The 20,144-nt window shown below is 44.6% G+C and overlaps 1 long non-coding RNA gene and 1 pseudogene across 10 annotated transcripts in view; one reads left to right on the forward strand and one right to left on the reverse strand.

The window, feature by feature from the left end:
- Positions 1–20,144, forward strand: part of LOC111749237 (uncharacterized) — a 530,861-nt gene that overhangs the window by 212,087 nt on the left and 298,630 nt on the right. The gene's annotated exons all lie outside the window — the stretch shown is intronic.
- LOC100673852 (cellular tumor antigen p53-like) lies at positions 15,141–17,305 on the reverse strand (annotated as a pseudogene).

Below are 20,144 nucleotides of genomic sequence, written 5' to 3' on the forward strand. Positions count from 1 at the left end.
TCCGCAAAATATCTCACAACATGGATGAACCTAGAGGACATTATGCTGAGTGAAATAAGTCAATCACAAAAAGACACATATTATGTGAGATCAGTATCATAAAAAGTCAAGAAAAGGTTTACACACAGAAAGAAACATTCTTTGATGGTTACCAGGGATGGGAGCGGGAGGGAAGGAAAATCACAAAGTAAATAGTAGACACGTATTAACTTGGATAAAGGGAAAGGCAATACACAATAAGGGGGAGGTCAGCAACACATGCCCAAGGCAAAGGAAGGCACTGGCAGGTAAATACTATTACATACTCGATTCTGCAATAACTTAACCACAAACAGTAATTTCAGAGTGGATGCACAGGTAGGTGTGTGAGCTGACCAGGTGTGGGAGGACACCCATGAGCGCACACATAAATGCAAGTGCTGCCAACGTATCAGCGTCTACAGTAGAGCACACAGGGGGCAAAGCTATGGAGACTTTTTAGCCATAACCAAACTCCTTAAGGGACTGAGTCATGGGGCTTGAGGGCTTAGGACCATAGTTTCAGGGGACATCTAGGTCAATGGGCATAACATAGCCCATAAAGACAAGGTCCTACGTCCTACTTTGGTGAGTAGCAACTGGGGTCTTAAAAGCTTGTGAGTGGCCATCTAAGATAGAGCTATTGCTCTCTTTCTGTCTGGAGCAAAGAAGAGTGAAGAAAATCAAAGATTCAAGGCAACAATTAGTCAAAAGGACTAATGGACCACACGAACCAAAGCTTCCACTAGCCTGAGACCAGGAGAACTAGATGGTGTCTGGCTACCACTACCAACCACTCTGATTGGGATCATAATAGAAGGTCCTGGACAGAGTGGGAGAAAACTCTAGAACAAAATTCAAATTCATAAAAAAGACCAGATTTACCGGTCTGATAGAGACTGGTGGAACCCCTGAAACTATGGCCCTTAGATACTCTTCAAACCTGGAACTGAACCCACTCCTGGAGATCACCTTTCCACCAAACAAAAGACCAGCCCCTAAAGTGAATAACACCCTTGAGGAACCTGCTCCTCAGAACAATCAACCACACAAGACCAAAGGGGCAGCATTTTCCCCAGAACAAAATTCAGAAGGCAGGAAGGGGCAGGAAAGATGGGCTAATGGGAACCCGGGAAGGAACTGGGGATTGAGGGGATTGCAATTTCTGTCACGAAAATAATGTGTATAAATTGATGAATGGGAAACTAATTCGCTTTGTAAAATTTTACTCAAACCACAAGAAAATGTTCAAAAAAAAAGACTACAGAAAACCTGAAACTGATACTCTGCTCAGTGTCTTAACTAGATGTTTTGCTCCTATGTTGTTTAAGGCAAAGCCCAGAGAATCTAAAATCAGAAAATACTATGGCAGTCCAGAGGGCTTGATCAACCCACACCCATTGATGTTGCATCATTACTAGTCGATTATTGCCTTCTCTTTCACATTTTAAAGTTGGTACATCTAACTCTTGGATAAGACGGTCACTGACGTGAAAACGAGAAATGTGTACTTGGTTCATACAGCTTTTGACTTCAGAGACGTTTTCCTAAGTAATTTAAATCTAACGACTCCTCAGACATTTGCTTCTCTTGAGACTGGGACAGTGACAGGAGAAGTACGTCTGTCACGTATTGAAAGCCCCAGGAAAAGCAGGGATTCAGGTTTTAAGTTTTTGCACCTGGTATTTCTAGCATATATTTCCTTTCTCATTTGTCTGCTTTCCCCAGACACACACTATATTGATAATGGCCCCATTTAGCACAGTGATTGCCGTCCTTTAACTGAATGCAGTTGTATAATAAAACAGTAGAAGTCACATTATACTCAGGCTAGTTGCTTGATCTAGGGATCTCCAGGGAACATTCAAGAGCAGGGAGAAAGGAGGTTGCTGAGAAGGTAAATGTTTGTGGAATTCTAAGCCTGGGGCTTATTCCCTCCTTTGGGTCTGTGGTCTCCTTCTCGCTTAGTAGCTGAATCCAGGTTTTACTACAACAATTTAACCCAGGCTTACTACAACGATGCACTCAGCTTAAAGCAAACAACCAAAAAAACCAGCTTGATTTCCCAGCCTCCCCTGCACCTAGCAGTGGTCATATGACACAGTTCTGGGAAGGAGTTTGAGAGATTTTAGGCTGGGGAATTGATCCGTTTAGCTAAGGGTTGTAGCTATGGCTCGTATCTGATTTGTAGATGTGTTTTGCTTGGCCCACAGAGATTCCTTTTTTAAAAATGGGTAAGTTCTTATACAAATCCGGATTTCTAGATCTCTAAAAAAATCACGATGGAAGGGCTGACTCGTTAGGGGGAGAGCAAGTGAGAGTACGGAGTAAGGCGTATATAAACTTATGTGTGACGGTCTGACTTGATTTGTAAACGTTCGCTTGAAGCTCAATAAAAGTTAATAAAAAAAAATCACGAGATATGGCAGATCTTGCGTTCTCATGTTGCAAAAATGGGCTGCAATTTAGTAATACCACAGTCCCCAACTTTTCTTACTGTCTTATCGCTGCCTGTTTCATTCGTTCGCTTTGCCTGTCTCACTCTATAGGCGTCTGTCTTGTAACGTCTGCCTTAAACCACAGTCTCTGTCTCTCTCACTCTTTTTTCCCTTTCTCTGTTTTATGCCGTGTTTTATCTGTCTGTGCCTCAGCTATGGGTGACTGCTGCAAAAGAAACCTTACACACTTATCAGGACTAAATTACCATACCCAAGGAGCGCTTCCTCAAAGCTGGGGCATGTGTGAGTGAATGAATGGGATTACTATTCATTAACCTTAATATTTTTAGGTAAGCTAACAAACAGTTGTCCCCGAGTTGACTCCAACTATGGCGACCCATGTGTGTTAGAGTAAATCTGTGCTCCACAGGGTTTCCAAGACTGTGAACTTTCAGATACAGATCACTATGCCTGTCTTCTGAGACACCTCTGGGTGGGTTCAAACTGCCAACCTCTGCACCTACTAGTCCAGCGCTTAACTGTTTGTGCCACCCAGGAACTCCCATAAATAGCTATAAGAATCTATAAAGACTATGGTTTTTGCACCCTTATTAGCAGGAACTTTTTGCCAGAGGGCTGTTGCTGATACAGCTGGAGATAGCTGATGAAATTCCAGAAGGGAGCCCAGTACAAAATGAAAGAACACTGGGGCTGGGAGGGGAGAGTGGACAGCCTGGAATCTATTCATTGGTTTTCTGAAGTTTTATTTATTTATTAAATCAATTTAAACAGTTAACATTTATTGAATGCTTACTGTGTGCTGGGCTTTTAGTTCATTTTAAACCTGTAACTTTAACAGGTTAATAAATGCACAAGTAATAGTAAGGTCATAAGAGATAAGCAAAAATACAATATGGTGATATGTAATTCTTATCCTGCCTAGTCAAACAGGAAGACAGTGTATATGATGAGGGCATATGAAGCATGTGAAATTTTGAAAGTAATCTACTTAGCAAACACTTAAGTATTTCTTTACTACAGGAGTTAAGAAGTAGGTGTATGTTTAATGTGATCCCTCAGGATTCCTACTCTTTGGACTTCATTCAGAGGAGGGCACGTTGCTGTCTATTGATTGTGCAGTATTCTGTGGTCTGTACCCCTGTTGCCATCATGGAGAGCCCAGTTAAAGTCAATTGGAAAGAAATATACTAGCCCAGAAGATAGTCATCAGTTCTCATTTGTTTAGTGACCAGCACATGTCTCCTGAAACCAGCAAATCAAGCATGCTTTTACTTTTAAAATTCACATTGTCTTTCTTTCCAAAGATGATTTTTGTTTAAATATCCAGTGATTTTTTAATCGGTGTTATAGGCTCTGTGACTTTGCCTGGTGTTAAAGTGAGACTCTTCTGACCATGATTCTTCAGGTCTCCTCTGAACTCCCTCTATGCATGGGGTTACAGCTACACATTTGTAGATATAAGCCAGCCATCTGAGTCAGCAGATTCTCCATTTCTCTGTCCTGACATTTTGTCCACATTGATTTTGTCCAGCCTGGTAAAGTATCTTGAGTAGCATGCAGTCAAGTAATTCCAACTAGTCCATCTTTGGGGACATCATGGGAAAGGAAGTCTCCATTAATTCTTTCCATTGGGATCAAACAATTCAGCCTGTAAGATGTCCCCTTTTCCATTCTTGACCAAATCCTTTACAAGGATCAAAGATCCCACTTATTCTTTGAGTGACTTCCTCCCATTTACATGTTGAAACAATCTCCTTTTATTGGTTTCTAAGATACTTGCAAGGTGCTTTTCAAAGTCTTTCTGTTGTAGTTATTATTCTCCTCATTTATAGTTTATTGGGTGTCTTTATCCTGTTCACATAAGCTCTCTTGCCAGTTTGGGGAAAATGCCCTATTTTTTCTCTAGTAATTTATATGGCTTTAACTTTACCAGTTCTCTTTTTAGCTTCTACCCCAAATGCTTGTTATTTTTATTTCTTGGTACAAACTTTTCACGGACAGCAGGGGAAAAAGTATATAGGATTTTCTTGTGGGTTATTGACTTTTTAAAGTACTTCCTTTCAATTATCTCCTAAGTGGGGCCTACATTGATCATATTTTCCTTTTTAAAAATCTAGAGTGCATGAACAGGTTTCTTGGTTTTCCTCTGTCTCATGAGGATGCAGAATTTAATTATGTTTTTAATTCTTACTGAGTGGCTTACCCACAGCAATCTCTAGAGTCCATTTCTGATCCTGTCTGGAATGAAAGCCCGCTCTATTTTCTGTTGTTAAGGGTTGTAGAAAACATCCTCAAATTATTAACCCCTCCCCCATCTCTCATCCTGATTGAGCAGTTGGTCATTTACGTTTGGATGATGAAAGCATTCTTTTATTAGTATCTGGACTAATATTTTTAGCTTTTCCAATTCTTTTAACATTTTCTGTCTTATCATACTACTCAGGAAATCCATAATATACATATTTGTGCATATAGAAGTTTTAACATGAATTGTTTTAAAAATGGAAAAGCTTTTAAAAAGTTATAACAAATTGCTGCTGTGCAGTTTATTCAACAAATATATTTTGAGTGTCTACGCTATACCAGGAAAACCCTGGTTGCATACTGGTTAAGAGCTATGGTAGCTAAGCAAAAGGTCAGCAGTTGGAATCCACCAGGTGCTCCTTGGAAACTGTATGGGGCAGTTCTACTCTGTCCTATAGGGTCACTATGAGTTGAAATGGACTGGACTGCAGTGGATTTGTTCTTCTTACTATACACCAGTTCTAGGCATGGAGGATAAGCAGGGAACAAAATCAAGGTCCATATGCTTACATTCTAGAGACAAAGAAATAATTCATGAAATGTTGATAAGAGCTCAGAAGAAAAATCCAGTGGGATAACCATTTACAGCAGCCCTTTTCTATCAGTTCCATGGGAGCATTAAACACTAATGCCCTAAAGCATCTGTTACATACAATGAATTAACTTCTTGTACGCAACTAGAAGGATGTTAGCTATGTACCATCCTTGGGAGGTATGAAAAAAGTCACTGACATGGTTTTCTCTAGGGAAATTCTCTCACGGAACCCTGGTTGAGAAAGGCTTGGTGAGAGAGCACCAGTTGCTGGAGGAAATGCTTCTTTGGATCATTTGACCAGGGAAGGCCTCTCTGACAAGGACTCCTTTAAGCAAAGACCTGTTCAATGAGGGAGAGAGGGCCCTGTGCGTACATGGGGGCAGAAGATCCCATCCAGAGAGAGAGTAGTGTGTTCCTGCGACAAGAGTGGGCTTGGAGTATTGGAGGAAAAGTTAAGAAGATAGTTGTGGCTGGAGCTAAGTTATCAAGGGGCAGAGAGGTGGGGCCGAGTTACGTATGTGAGGCAAGTAGACTGAGAAACAGAAAACGAATAAGGGCCTAGATGTCCTTTATACAAATTCATATTCTCAAGTAAGCATCCTTTGTTTCCTGTTGCCTCTGTTTATAATGATGACACCCATAAAGGAAAAACAATTTTTTTTCTAGTTTAAAATTCACAGTATTCATGCTAGTTAAATATCAGTGAAATCTGTCCTTATTTTACCCAATAGATAGAGCTACAAGTTTACAAGGCGAAAAACATTCCTCCCATTTGGATGCTGTGAAATACGTTTTTAGAAGCATCAGAGCAGGACAGAAGCTAGTTTGAAGGCTCACACATTGGGCTTCCATATTTTTGGTGTCACAAATAAAGTCACCTTAGAAAAAGATGGCTGTTGTTAGGAGAGCGTTCTCAGGGGACCTCACTAATTGAGTTAAAAACTGAGTCAAGCTCCACTGCATTACACATCATTCCATGGAAAAACTCTGTGCAACAACAGCATCCCGATGCCTAATTAAAAATAATAATAATAATGACAGAGCTTCATAAAATCCCAGTAAACAGAACGGAGAATCCCTTGGAGTTTTTTAAAAATGGAATGGCCCTCCTATATTTAGCCAGCATGGCAAACTAAACTAATAGCATAGCTCTTTTACTTGAGGGCTTGCCTATGTGTAGATGCTCTCTATCAGGAGGTCCAGTCTTGACTCCCATTTAACCAATACTGACTTCAGGATCGTTACATGAGAGAGGTAACAGGAGACTCTGGGGTGAGTCCTGGGGACCTGCATTTTAACAAGTACCCCTGGTGACTTGTTACATACTTTGGGAAAAGCCTCAGAGAGTAACTGTTAATGATATTCAACCAGGAATTTGCTTTTGGTAAGAGGGGCCTAGAATAAGTGAAGGTATCACTAGAGAGCTGGTGAGGTTGGCATGGTTGACAAAGATAATAGGTTCTTTTTTAAATATTTAGCTAATCATCTACAATGAAACTGAGTTGTGGACCTGGCTTTTCAATTTGTACCACTGAAATGTCCTTGGTGTATTTATTTCCTATGGATGATTTTTGGCCTTTCTTGTCTATTCTCACATATTGTGTGGAAAATGCCTTCTGTTTTCAGAGTCTTCGTGTCATTAGTGATCTGTGTTGCAGAGGTGACTTTTCCTTGTGAGAGAATGACTCCATTGATCTAGCAACTTAGGCAGGTGTTCTCACACATGCTGGATAGCAAATCACCTGTGGAACTTTTTAAACCTATAGCTACCCAGGTTCCACGCCTGACACCAAGCAGAACCTCTGGGCACAGGGGCCCCAAATCTACACCCTTAAAAACCTTTACTGCACAGCCACGCTTAAGAACCACTGGTTTAATGATAAACCCGAAATCAAACCCATTGCCGTGGAGTCGAATCCGACTCATGGCGACCCTATATGACAGAGTAGACCTGCCCCATAGGGCTTCCAAGGTTGTAATCGTCACAGAAGCAGGTCGCCACATCTTCCTCCCATGATAAGCCTGGTGGGTTTAAACCACTGAGTTTTGGTTAACAGTAAAGCACTTTACCACTGAGCCACCAGGACTCCTCCAGTTGGTTTAATGCTAAAACCAAGTCAAACCAAAACCATTGTCATCGGGTTGATTCCAACTCATAGCGACCATAAAAGACAGCAAAGGAAATTTTCTTTGAGACTTCAAATGTATTTTTCTCCATTGGACAGCTGTTTATTCCTGCTGTAACCAGAACTTGATTTAATGTGTTCCCAGAAACTCTGAATTTTATGCTATGTCTGCTCTGATACTGAGCAATGTGATGAACAATCTCCGAGGTTTCTAATTGGGCTTCACTTCTAGTCCTGATAAGACACACCGACAAGGACAAAGTTTTCTCTAAGTGGCAGTTTAGTCCCCTTGATGAAGAGTGAGAGATAACTGCTTGAAGCAGTGTGGTGGAATATCACACCACCTGGTCTGAAAGTTTTGGAGAATTTAGCCCTTAGACTCTTGGAGCACATCAGTACAACACTGGGTAATAAGAGCTTGACTATACTGAACAACAAAGCTTCTAGATGCACAGTCTGTACACTAAGTTCAGGTCAAGTTTGAGAGATGGCGGAGGCAATGGGCTTCTTGACGTCCTGACTCTGGAATTACAGAAGAGTATCTGGAAAATTTTTTAAGACTTCTAAGGCAGGTTAGATTACAACCACTCTAGCTTAGACTGCGAACATCAGATACCTGCATCTTTTTCCTGTACTCCAAGCTCCCTTCCTGAACTTGCCCTTGGAGTTCTATAACAGGCTGTAAATTCCACAAAGTAGGGGGCACTTTATGCCAGAGTCTGGCACAGCTGCCGCTCAGAAACACATGCCCACTATTTTAGAACAAACAGTCCTGTCATTTCCAAGGATCATACAGTCTCCATTTCTACTTTCCACACTCCAACCCCAAGTTGGCATAGGTTGTTGACCCTTAGCCTAAGGGTGGGTGGTGCGGGAATTAAACACAGCAGAGTGGTGGAAGGTCAGGGGTTCCGATCCACCAGCTGCTCCTGGGACAAAGCAGTCTGCTTCCCTAAAGATTTACAGCCTTGGAAACCCTATGGGGCAGTTCTACTCTGTCCTGTAGGGTCTATGAGTCCAAATTGACACCATAGCAGTGGGTTTGGTTAGCGGGTTTTTGTCTCTCAGCCGGTGCCCAAACTATGAGCGTCACCAGGACACCCAGTGCTTAGTCAGTCACTGGAACGCTCTGCATCACTGGAGGAAGAGGTCTCAAAACGTGAAAATAACATGGGAAGGTGCAAAACCAACGCTTCCTGACAGATTTCCTTAAAATCTTGCTCCTCAAGGGTGGTCCTCCGACCAGGAGCAGCATCACCACCACCTGGGAGCTAGTTAGAAAGGTGGACTCTCAGGTCCCTACCCCAAACTTACTGGATCAGAATCTGCATTTTAACAAGATACCCAGGTGATGACTATTCATATTAGGATTTTAGAAACTAACAGATGTAGCAAATGATCAGTCCAGGGCTTCTCAGTCCCCCGACACGGAGACTCAGTCTTTTGTGCAGGCCCCGCACCCTCTCCACAGGTAGTAAAGGAGCCCCCAGGGACCTTGGAGCCTGTGATGCTGAGGGCAATTTGGTGATTGGCTGCTGTGGCCACGTGACCGGCGCTTGGCCTCTCGTGCGAGCGGATTGGCTGTCGCGGAGGCTGACGGACAGGGCCGGGGCGTGCCAGAGCCTGGTCGGAGGGGCGCGCGCGTGGACCAGAGGGGCGAAGGCGCGAGAGCGCTAGTGCGCGTGCGCGAGCGGCGGGGCTTTCTCTCGGGCCGTCGGAGGAAGCCGGAGCGCTTGTCCTGAGGTGAGCGACGCCTTGGGGCTGCCGGTCCTATGGCGCCTTCGCCGGTTGGGGCGAGCGGGATCGCAGGGCGGGGCGTGGCGGGGATAGTCTGGGGTTAACTACCCTCAGGGAGCCTCGCTTCTGAGGTGGCCGCAGACCCAGGCTCTGCCACCCCTCGGAGCCTCGGTTTCCCTTTCGTACCCTGTTACACGTCTCTACATCCTCCCCACCGCGGAGATGGGGCCGCCCGAGGGGAGTTGCCCACCTGGCAGCGTCGCCTCCGCCTTTGTTTCCCGCCCAGAGGGATGCTGGCAGGTAAAGGGCGCTGGTGGTGAGGTGGGGGCGTTCCAGGCGCGGACCCGGGCTGGGGCCCAGCAGAAGGTGGCATTAATGCAGCGGGAAAATGAGGGAAGAAATGGAGTGTCACGTTAAAGTGGCCCAGGCCTTGGGACGCGAACCTCTGAAGCCTCGGGACCCGCACTGATCCCGGGGCTGTGAGCGACGCCGAATTGCAGGCGCAGCTGTGGAGAAGCGCTCTCTGCCCCGGTGCGGGCGGGGTGGGGGCGGCGTGACCCCGGGACCGAGCCCGAGTGTCGCCCGGAGAAGCTTCTCTGCCCGCTGGACCTGCAGGCGAGCCCTGGGCCCAGGTTCCCCGCAGGTGGGCGCTCTGAGTGGGCTGAAGGGCCCAGGTTCCCCGCAGGTGGGCGCTCTGAGCGGGCTGAAGGGCCCAGGTTCCCCGCAGTTGGGCGCTCTGAGCGGGCTGAAGGGCCCAGGTTCCCCGCAGTTGGGCGCTCTGAGTGGGCTGAAGGGCCCAGGTTCCCCGCAGTTGGGCGCTCTGAGTGTGCTGAAGGGCCCAGGTTCCCCGCAGTTGGGCGCTCTGAGCGGGCTGAAGGGCCCAGGTTCCCCGCAGTTGGGCGCTCTGAGCGGGCTGAAGGGCCCAGGTTCCCCGCAGTTGGGCGCTCTGAGCGGGCTGAAGGGCCCAGGTTCCCCGCAGCTGGGCGCTCTGAGCGGGCTGAAGGGCCCAGGTTCCCCGCAGGTGGGCGCTCTGAGCGAGCTGAAGGGCCCAGGTTCATCGCAGTTGGCCGCTCTGAGTGGGCTGATGGGCCCAGGTTCCCCGCAGGTGGGCGCTCTGAGTGGGCTGAAGGAACCCAGAGATTCCTTACAAAGGTAAAAATGTTCGAAGCAGCTGGGCGCTGGTGGAGCAGGTCTAAATGAGACCCTTAACTGGTGACTGGTAAATTGTGAGGAAAGAAATGCGTGCAGTGAATTGCGGACCAGGTCAGCACACTGAGACTCTTCTTCAAGAAGACAGATTTTGTGTGTGTGTTTGGGGGGGGGGGGGGGGTCGCTGTAAACTGAGGTTTTTCGGGGGCTGTTGAAGCGCGTAATTACTTGTTTTCTGCTTATTAATGGACTGTAGGGAGAGGAACGCAGGGTCTAAATTAAACCTCTTCAGACCTCCTCAGTTCTTTGAAAAGGGTGTGTTTGAAGAAGACCATTTGGCTGGCAGAAGAGGGATGTGTGGGGAGGGAATCTCTCTTGTAAACCACTCTTTGAAAAGGGGAGGTGTGTGCAGCAGTTTCAGAGCAGATTAAAACTGCAGGGTATCCCCTACCTCTCTCCTCCATTTCCGCAGACCTGCAATAGGAAGGGTATACTGTACATCCTTACAGTGAAACATAAAAAGTCCCTTCAGTTTTCCAGTGGTTAACTACTTTGTTAATTTTCCTGTATTCTGGAGTTTCAATGTAATCGACTTAGAATTTATTCTGGCATGAGATTAACAAAGATCTTTATTTACCTGATTCCTTGGAGACATCCTGATACCTTTTCAAAGCCCTTTTATTCCTCTTCTTGCTACAGATTGGTTTCTTCAGGAAACAGTATGATTTTCAAACATCTAAGACATACTCCAGAGATGGATTATCCACTAAGCAAGGTACACATGGGGTTACTTGTGCCTACTTACTAGTCTGTAGTCAAAATTTTACCTGTTTTTCACCACATGAAAGTGGTGATGAAACCCCCATGAAATTGTGCAGTACTGATTGATAAGCAAACACAATTAAGCCTGTTGCACACCTCGCTTAATGTAATCCCGTGAGTACATTGCTTACTGCTTAATCTGCCCCTGCATCCTGACAAAATGTCTACACTTGATAGGAAACCAATTAGCTTGACAAGTCACAAAAAAAAAAAAAAAAAAAAAAATTGAAGAGGGAGCACTTAGATTTGTTAGGGAGCAGAGAACTCTGAGGTGCATGAAAGTAAAAGAAGTTGCTGTGAAGCTCAGGGTCACTGGGAACATAACAACTGTTCCTAGTAAAGTGAAATACAGATTGTTAGTTAGTGGTTGGAACACAAAGGAAATGATTGGGAATAACTTAAAACTTTGCCTAAAAGTTTTAAGTTGGTATTGGTGATGGTGGGGGAAGGAATTCTGAAGGTTGAGAGAGGTGGTATAACTTGAAAAACTATATGCTTTCAGGTCTAAAGAAAAAAAAATGTCATTTTTGTCATGCAGGCGGTTCCTGGATTACGAACGAGTTCCGCTCCTGAATCTGTCTTTAAGTTGAATTTGTACGTAAGTCGGAACAGTTAGGTATGGTTCGTATCTAACGTCAGTTAATCAAATGTTTGTCTTAGGATGTAGTGTTCCTTTTCTATACGTAAACATTAAAGAATCATTTCCAACTACACTAAAATATCTTTAACTTGATAATATGGTAATAATAAGTATTCTAATGCGCTTCCCAAAGTAGCGCCAGTTTATTATTAGGAACCATTGCCTATACCTCAAATTTTTAATGTAAATAGGCTTTACGGGGATTGGTTTGTAACTACAGGTTGCACGTTAGTGGCACGTTTGTAACTGGGGACTGCCTGTGAAAACTACACAAAGGGCATGCAGTTCTTACGTTCAGCCTACAGAAGGGGCTTTGAAAAGGTGGAAAAATACTGATCAGTTTAAAGGAAGGGAAACCAGGAAGATTGGCAGGCTTAGTTCATCTTGAGGGGTGCAACATATATCAGTGACCTATAGCACAAGGTTTTATTGTCTGAATCAATGAAAACTCATTACTGTTACTTTCAAAACAAGAAAATCATTTCCTTTCTGTTGTTTCTGTCCCTTGGGTAAGGCACTGGGAGGATGGAGAGCAACTGAAAGAGATTAGAGTCCGACCTGCATGCATAAGGAGTAGTGTCCCTTGAGAAGGATCTATGTCACATTGTGTACATGTGAGAGCCTTCACATTGAGAGGGGTCTGAGCACCTTCCTTAGGATGTGAGACAGAGCTAGATAGCATAGCCACAGGTTGGGGCTGGGAGTGCTGTTATCTGATACTGAAGCAGTGGGGGAAAAGGAGAGCCAGGAAATGTTGAATTCAGTGAGGCTCTTGCATTTGCAGCATTGAGGAGGCGTTTCCAGGCGGAAGTACCTCATTGTTGGCTAGCCTGGCTTTGCTTTACATGGCTTCCAGATGACCTGCCAGTCACAGTGGAGGCTCCTGTGGAGGTTATGCATCTCAGGTGGTAGCTTATGCTTATAATATGGTCTAGAAAAGAAAGGCTCACAAAGACAGAAATCCAGGCTGCCATTCCTGTCACCCATAAAAAAAAGAATTTTTTTTTTCCAGAAAGCAGATTGTGCCCTGCCTACTAGCAGGTGGCACTGCTGTCTCTGGGAATTCCTGGAGGAGATGAAATAATGGAGCTGGCAAACCAGCAGTATGTAGCATCTAGTCTAGAAGATCTTGAGAGGCTTTGTGAGATCTCAGTCAAACAGAAGCTCAAAGAAAATAATTGTGAAAGCCAAACTTTTTCTATAAGTTTCTAGAGCACATTACAAGCATAAGCTACAACCTGAGATGCATAACCTCCACAGGAGCCTCCATTGTGACTGGCAGGTCGTCTGGAAGGTTGGATGGTGTGGTTACTTTGCTGGTTGTGTGTGTGTAGTGGGGGAGAAGGCGGAATGTAACCTACCAATTGAGCATCATAATACAGGGTTTGAAAGCACTTTGAATAAAGTGGTTAATTGAATGTGAAGTTGAAATCATAATTCAATCAAAATTCCCCATAACTTCATAGTTTCTAATTCTTTGCTTGTAAAACTAGTCTACACACATGGGTGGGATTCTGGAAATATACATTATTGGATCAGTATTCAATAATCACATACCCTGAAGGTAGGGATGAGAGTATTAGTAAAAATACTGTTGGTTAATTAGCCACTATATTTCAGGGCTGACACAGAAGGCAGGTCAAAGTTATTCTCAAATCAGTTTCTTCTAAAACTTGAAACTTCCTAAGAAGTATGGATTTTCTTAAATTCTGTCCTTTTGAGATTTTATTCACAACCGAAAACTTGGACATTGGTTTTATTGACCTTAGGAGCCAGAGTCATTCATCCATTCTCTCTTTGGAAATAACTAGATGGCTGTTGTTTGAAATGGATTTTGTAGACATGATGTTTGAGGGAGATGGGTGCTGTTGCCAGTGATGGGGAGGTTACCGTGTATAATGAGGCCCTCAGCTTTGACCCTGACCCAGGTAGAGGACACTGCCTTTGGCGCCAGTACCCCAGTCACCTGCTTCCTCTTGCAGTTCGTATTCTATGCTCAGCTTATTGGAGGTTTATTTCTGTCTGTCTTCAAATGAACTGATGAGCTTGCTTTTATTACCAATGACAAATCCTAAAATTCTGCTGGTGCTAGCTCAACATTATTACTCATTAAAAAAATTCAAAACCACAATGCCATACCACCTCACCCCCACTAGAATGGGTATAATTAAAAAAAAAAGAGGAAAAGAAGAGGTGTTGGCAAGGATGTGGAGAACTTGGAACCCTTGTTCATTGCTGGTAGGAATGCAAGATGCCACAGTCGCTGTGGAAAAGTTTGGTGGTTCCTCAGAAAAGTTAAATGTAGAACATATGACCCAGCAGTTCCAATCCTAAGCATGTGGCCCAAAGAACTGAAAGCAGGGATGCGAACAGCAACCTGTATACCAGTGTTTATTGCAGCCCAACTCACAATAGCCAAAACCTGAAAACAAGAAAAATGTCCATCAAGAGATGAATGGGTAAAGAAAATGTGGAATATACATAACAATGGGCTATTATTCAGCCATGAAATCCTGATACATGCTATAAAGTGGATGAACCTGGAAAACATTATGCTGTGCAAAATAAGTCAGTTACAGAGAGATACTGTTTGATCCCTCTTACATGAAATAGGCCGATTTTTTTTTATAGAGACCAGAGCTTATTAGTTATTGCCGGGGTGGGAGGGAAGAGTAAAGGGGAAGTCAGTGCTTCGGGGCCACTGAGTTCCTGTTAATGGTGGTGGGATAATTTGGGAAAGGATAGTGGTAATGGTTGTACAACATTTTCAATGTAATCAATGTCACTGAATTGTACATATAAAAATTGTTGGGGAAAAAATCCTGCTAGTACTAAATAGCAATAGCACAATGGCTTATTAACATTGCCTCTTTATGTGACCCCAGCTCTGTTCACTTTTCTGAACCTCAGTTTTCTCACCTGTTCGCTGGGATTGGTGAAGTGGCAGGGGTTGCTTAAGATTCCCTCCAAGCCTGAAATTGTCTGACTATGTGATTTGTGTAGGTATTTCTGAAGCCTCTGAAAAATTCTCATTTAGAAGGCATTTTTACACTATGAGTGTAGGGAGTCTTAGTCATATAGTGCTGCTATAACAAATACCACAAGTGGATGGCTTTAACAAAGAGAAGTTTATTCTCTCTCAGTCCAGTAGACTAGAAGCCCAAAGTCAGGGCGGTGGTTTCAGGGGATGGCTTTCTTTCTGTGTGGGCCCTGAAGGAAGGTTCTTGTGATGCATCTGTCTTCCCTTGGTCTGGGAGCATCTCAGCACAGGAACCTCAGATCCAAATGATGAGGTCTGCTCCTGTTGCTGCTTTCTTGGTGGTATGAGGTCCCCAAGTCTCTGCTTCCTTCCCTTTCCTTTTTATCTCTTGAGACACAAAAGGTGGTGCAGGCCAGATCCCAAGGAAACTCCCTTTACATTGGCTCAGGGAGGTGACCTGGTAAGGGTGTTACAATCCCACCCTACCTGTCTTTAACATAAAATTACAATCACAAAATGGAGGACAATCACAGAACACTGGGAATCCTGGCCTAACCAAGTTGTTACACACATTTTGGGGGGACATAATACAATCCATGACATAGGGTGAGAAGAAATTTAAAGTCTCATTAGTATTTTTTTTTGATAGCAAAGTTTTATTGTAAAATAAGAAACAGGTATAAAAATGGGATATACAAAGGGGCGAGGAGAAGGGATACAGGTGAAGAATGCAAACGTGCCTTCCAGAGTGCAAAGAACTTAGACTCTGAGCATCCGGGGCAGTAAGACATGGTGGTAGGTGCAGATCCCACGGAAAAGCTGGAATCCTCCAGGGAGTGGGATGGGGCGAGGTTTCCTTTTAGGTGCTGAGGTTTACCTGGAGGCTAGACAGGATGTGGCTAGGTCAGCAGAAAAGGGACTTGGAAACTCCCTTCCCTTAACCAGCTGCCCAGTCAATCCATCAACCAACAGGGACAGGGACCAGCACTGCCCAGAGGCCAAGTCCCAGATACCATGTAATCTAAGACGGTTTTCAGGCCAGCAGCCTGGTGACTTCCAGCCCTCTGGGATCTTTGAGTCCTACACACATCATTTCATTAACCTCATGTCAAACCCCACGAGGTAGGTGGTGGGTGTCAGCATTTCACAGACGTGCACATTGCTGTCAGGAGGAGTGAAACACCTTGAGATAGTTTCCCTGGCTAGTCTGCTGGTGACCTAGGCTTCCAACCCAGGTATGGCCAGTTCTATGACTGGTTTTAAAATCTAATTCTTACGTGCAGGAATGCTATCCTCTCTCTCCCAAGCGTTTTTTATAGTAAAAACCTTAAAATCTAAGCTGGATTGTCCCAGCTGCCCTCATGCCCCCCAAAACACCAGTGTAGGCCAACATCTTTAGTGGAGGCCCAGACCAAGGTAAGTGAAAAGTTCCTGAGTGTTTTGGAGGCACACCTGTATGAAGCAGGGGTTCAAGCATGTGAATTTCAAAATGGTAGGGAAGGAAGGCAGGGGCAGAGTGTGTAAATGGGGGACAGGAAGTGAAGGACGTCAGTCTGAGTCAGGCTGCTCTCTCTTGAACATTAGTTTTTTATGGCGGGAGGTAGATTGCCTTTTCTTAGACTTGGGAAGTCTGGATTGAGCCCTGCTCCCCTCTGGCTGCTTCCCAGCCTGGGCATCCTTCAGCTCCAAGGCCTCGTTGAGCTTTAGGAACATCTTGAAACATTCATGGCCATGGATCTGAAGAGTGAAGTATTTTTCATCCAGTGGCTTCTTCTTTGGCTTGGTAGAGGAGCTGGTGCTGGTGGGCAGTGTTCGCTTAGTGAACCTCCCCGAGCCTGGCTCAGGGCAAGGCTCCCACTTCTTATGGAAATTGTCTTCCTCTGTACATCTGTGTCTCCCAGGACAAGTACAAATATGCACCTCGAAACTGTTGTGTCCCAGCGGATTACCATTGGAGTCTTCCAGTGTGATGATGGTGAGGATGGGTTCCTGCCCCCCATGCAGGAGCTGTTACACATGAAGTTGAAGTGGATGGTGGTAGTCAGAACCGACCTCTGGTGGCTCCTAGGGCACCCCACACTATGTCATAGAGTGATGGTGTCCTCCAAATACTCAGCATGCAGGTTTCCTCCCACTGCATGAGGTGCTGAGGAGGGTCCAAGCAATCGCTATAGTCACAGCGGCACTCAAGGTGGCGGCAGTGCTTCGTGACCTCCATCATATGCTGACGTCTGGTAGATGGCCATGGTGTGAACACAGGTGCTGGGCGGGGTTGTTGAGGTGACCCACGGCTGCACTGGACAGGCCTTTGCCAGCTGGCAAAACAGCATGTTAAGTTCAGGGGAGTACGTGTAGGTGACGGACTTGGCTGTCCCAGAATGCAAGAAGCCCAGACAGAAACGATAGGTGCTGGGTAGGTCTTCTGAGAAGGGACAGAGGATGACAGCGTCCAGGAGGTGGCTAGTATAGGGGCTTCTGATACTCCTTGAGCCCCAGCTTGGCTTTCTAACCAGTCTGCAGCATCTTCTGGGAGTAGCAGATCGTCTACTGCCTCTGCTGCTGGGGACAGTGAGAGGGACAGAACCAGCTTCTCAGGAAGGAGTTTCCCCAAGTATGAAAACGTCCCTTGACTCAAAGGGAGCTCAGTGCTGAGATCTGACTGAGGCTCCTCCATTGCAGCTCCAGGGAAGGTAGTCTGGCTATGGAACCTCAGGGAAGTGTGTAACCTTCTTGGGAAGGACTCTCCAAGTCCAGAAAGAAGGTGCCCCCAGAGCCCAGCAGCTAGCTGCCGGGGGCCAGCCTCAGCAAAGAACAGGGTCACCAGAGGAAGGGTAGAGTTTGGCGAAAAAGAATGAGACGTAGTGTGTCTTATATTTTCATTCTGCAGAAAAAAAAAAGCCTCTTCTTTATTTTTTACATGGTCTTTTATATCATAAGCATAACATCGCATGATCAACAAAGGGGCAGTACAAGATATAATCATCATAGATAACATCATTTTCCAGAGACATAATTTTCAAAGTGACACATAGTACAGTTCTGCATATGCACACAAATACAATGAGTTTTTGTTTAATTGAAGAGAACATTTTGTTGATTTATTTTTACACAAAGTAACAATTGACTTCATACTGCTTTACACTTATGCTTAATCTTGCAATACCTTCCACAGTTTTTATAACAATTAATCTTTTTGCAAAACCATTGCCACATAGGCTTTGTCCATCTTGTCCAGGGTGGCCAAGTTCTTGAAGTCCAGCCACTTTGGGTTACGTCATATTGTCCACGATTATGCCAAGGACAATTAGCCCAATCTCTACACCCCCAGGCCGGTTTTGGAGTAATAAAACTTCCTTCTACTCTATATGGTCTCCAATCAGCGTCATAATCCCAATTTCTTGCCAATAGAAATTCAAAATATTGTTTTTCCACTTTTATGGGATCATGTGTGGGTGGTGGTTTAATCACAAAAGGGCCTCGGTAAATACCAGGATTCCACCATCCTGTTTTTGTTTTCCATAGTCGAGCTATTCGTTTTCCCCCTAAGACAACTTCATGTTGATCCCCAGGTAATACACGGGCTGTCCCTACCCGGGATTTCACCAGGGGATTATGAGTAGGACGCCCCCCTCCAAAGGTCCCTGAATCTATAATGGAATTTTATCCTTATACATTCTGCTATACACAGGCTGAAAATGAAACAGAAACATAACACAGATGACAGAGATATTCCTGACTTTTCAGGAATTCTTCGATGTTTATGCTGGGGGCAGTGGGTGCAGAGGGGCTGCCCTTGCAGCCTGGCTCCCAGCAGCTAGCTGTGCCCAGGATGGTGGCTTCGGGGTTTTGACTCGTTAACATTTCTTCCAGATAGTTATGCATTATCTTAGAATCACAAAGTCATAGCTAGAAAGATTTCCAGAGATGATTTAATTCAAACTTTTCATTTTATAGACAGGAAGTTTCAATTCAGAAACTAGGTGACCTGACCAAGCTAACAGGGCTAGTTAGTGGCAGAAAACAAGGGGACTGAGACTGAAGCTTGGATCTCATCTGGATCTTCCAGTTCTCAGTGCCGCCTCCCTTCACCTGCCATCAGGACATAAAACATGTTTTGTCTGCAGGGCTGGGGCCAAGCAAATTGTCTGGGTAATTCCTTAATGTAGGATTTTAAAGGCACGTCATGAATAGCGTTGGGTTTGGGGAGAAAAGTCAAGGTTAGACTTCTCTTTGCAGCTCATTCTTTTCTTCCCTGACTGATCCCGAGCAGGATTTTTCTGTGCATCTTTGGGTTTTTAAAACTTTTCTGCACACCGTCTGTTTCCTGTAAGAAAAAACTTTGACCATCCCAGAAGAGTCCTTCCCCAATCACTTGTTCTTAAATTGAAGTTCATGAACTCCCTAAGGGCTAATATTTTCAGGGGTCATCCATGTGGTAGCATGTATCTGAACGTCATTTTTCCTAATGGCCGAATAATAATAGTCCATCGTGTGTATGTTCCAGGTTCTGTTTATCATCCGTTGGTGGACACTTAGGTTGTTTCTGTCTTTTGGCTGTTGTGAATAATGCTGCCTTGAAAATTTGTCTGCAAGTATCTGAGTGCCTGCTTTCAGATATTTTGGGTATATACCTAGGAGTGGAATTGCTGGGTCATATGGTAATTCTATGTTGAACGTTTTGAGAAACTGCCAAACTGTTTTCCACAGTGACTGCCGTTTTACAGTCCCACCAGCAATGCACCAGGATTCTAATTTCTCCACATGGCTTCCTTTTTAATCCTATGTGTTTTATCCTGCATTTAACACATCATTGTGAGGAGGGAGCCCTTGGTTTCAACAGACTGCCAGAGAAGCCCACGGTACAAAGAAGACTAATAACGCTCCAGTCTGCAGTAGATTCTGGAAAACCCCCAGGATGGGAGAATTCTTGATTGAGAAGTCAAAGGCCTTCTGGTGGAAGAGGGTTGTGAGGTGGGGTATGGAAATTCCTAGTAGTATTTTAATCTTTATTAAAAATACTTAAAATTGCTCACTAAATGAAGATACTCATATTTACTCATCTTAAATTAATAATGAATATGCAAGTATTGGAAACCCTGGTGGTACAGTGGTTAAGTGCTACAGCTCCTAACCAAGAGGTTGGCAGTTTGAATCTGCCATGTGCTCCTTGGATACTCAATGGGGCGGTTCTACTCTGTCCTATAGAGTCGCTATGAGTCAGAATCGACTTGACGGCAATGAGTTTGGCTTTTTTCATGCAAGTATTGATTTTCATTTACCATTCCTTGCTCAATAAGTTGTTGTTGTTAGGTGCTGTCGAGTTAGTTCTGACTCATAGCGACCCTGTGCACAACAGAACGGAACACTGCCCGGT

The sequence above is a fragment of the Loxodonta africana genome, chromosome 27, assembly GCF_030014295.1.
Source record: "Loxodonta africana isolate mLoxAfr1 chromosome 27, mLoxAfr1.hap2, whole genome shotgun sequence".
In the NCBI taxonomy this organism is placed as follows: Eukaryota; Metazoa; Chordata; class Mammalia; order Proboscidea; family Elephantidae; genus Loxodonta; species Loxodonta africana.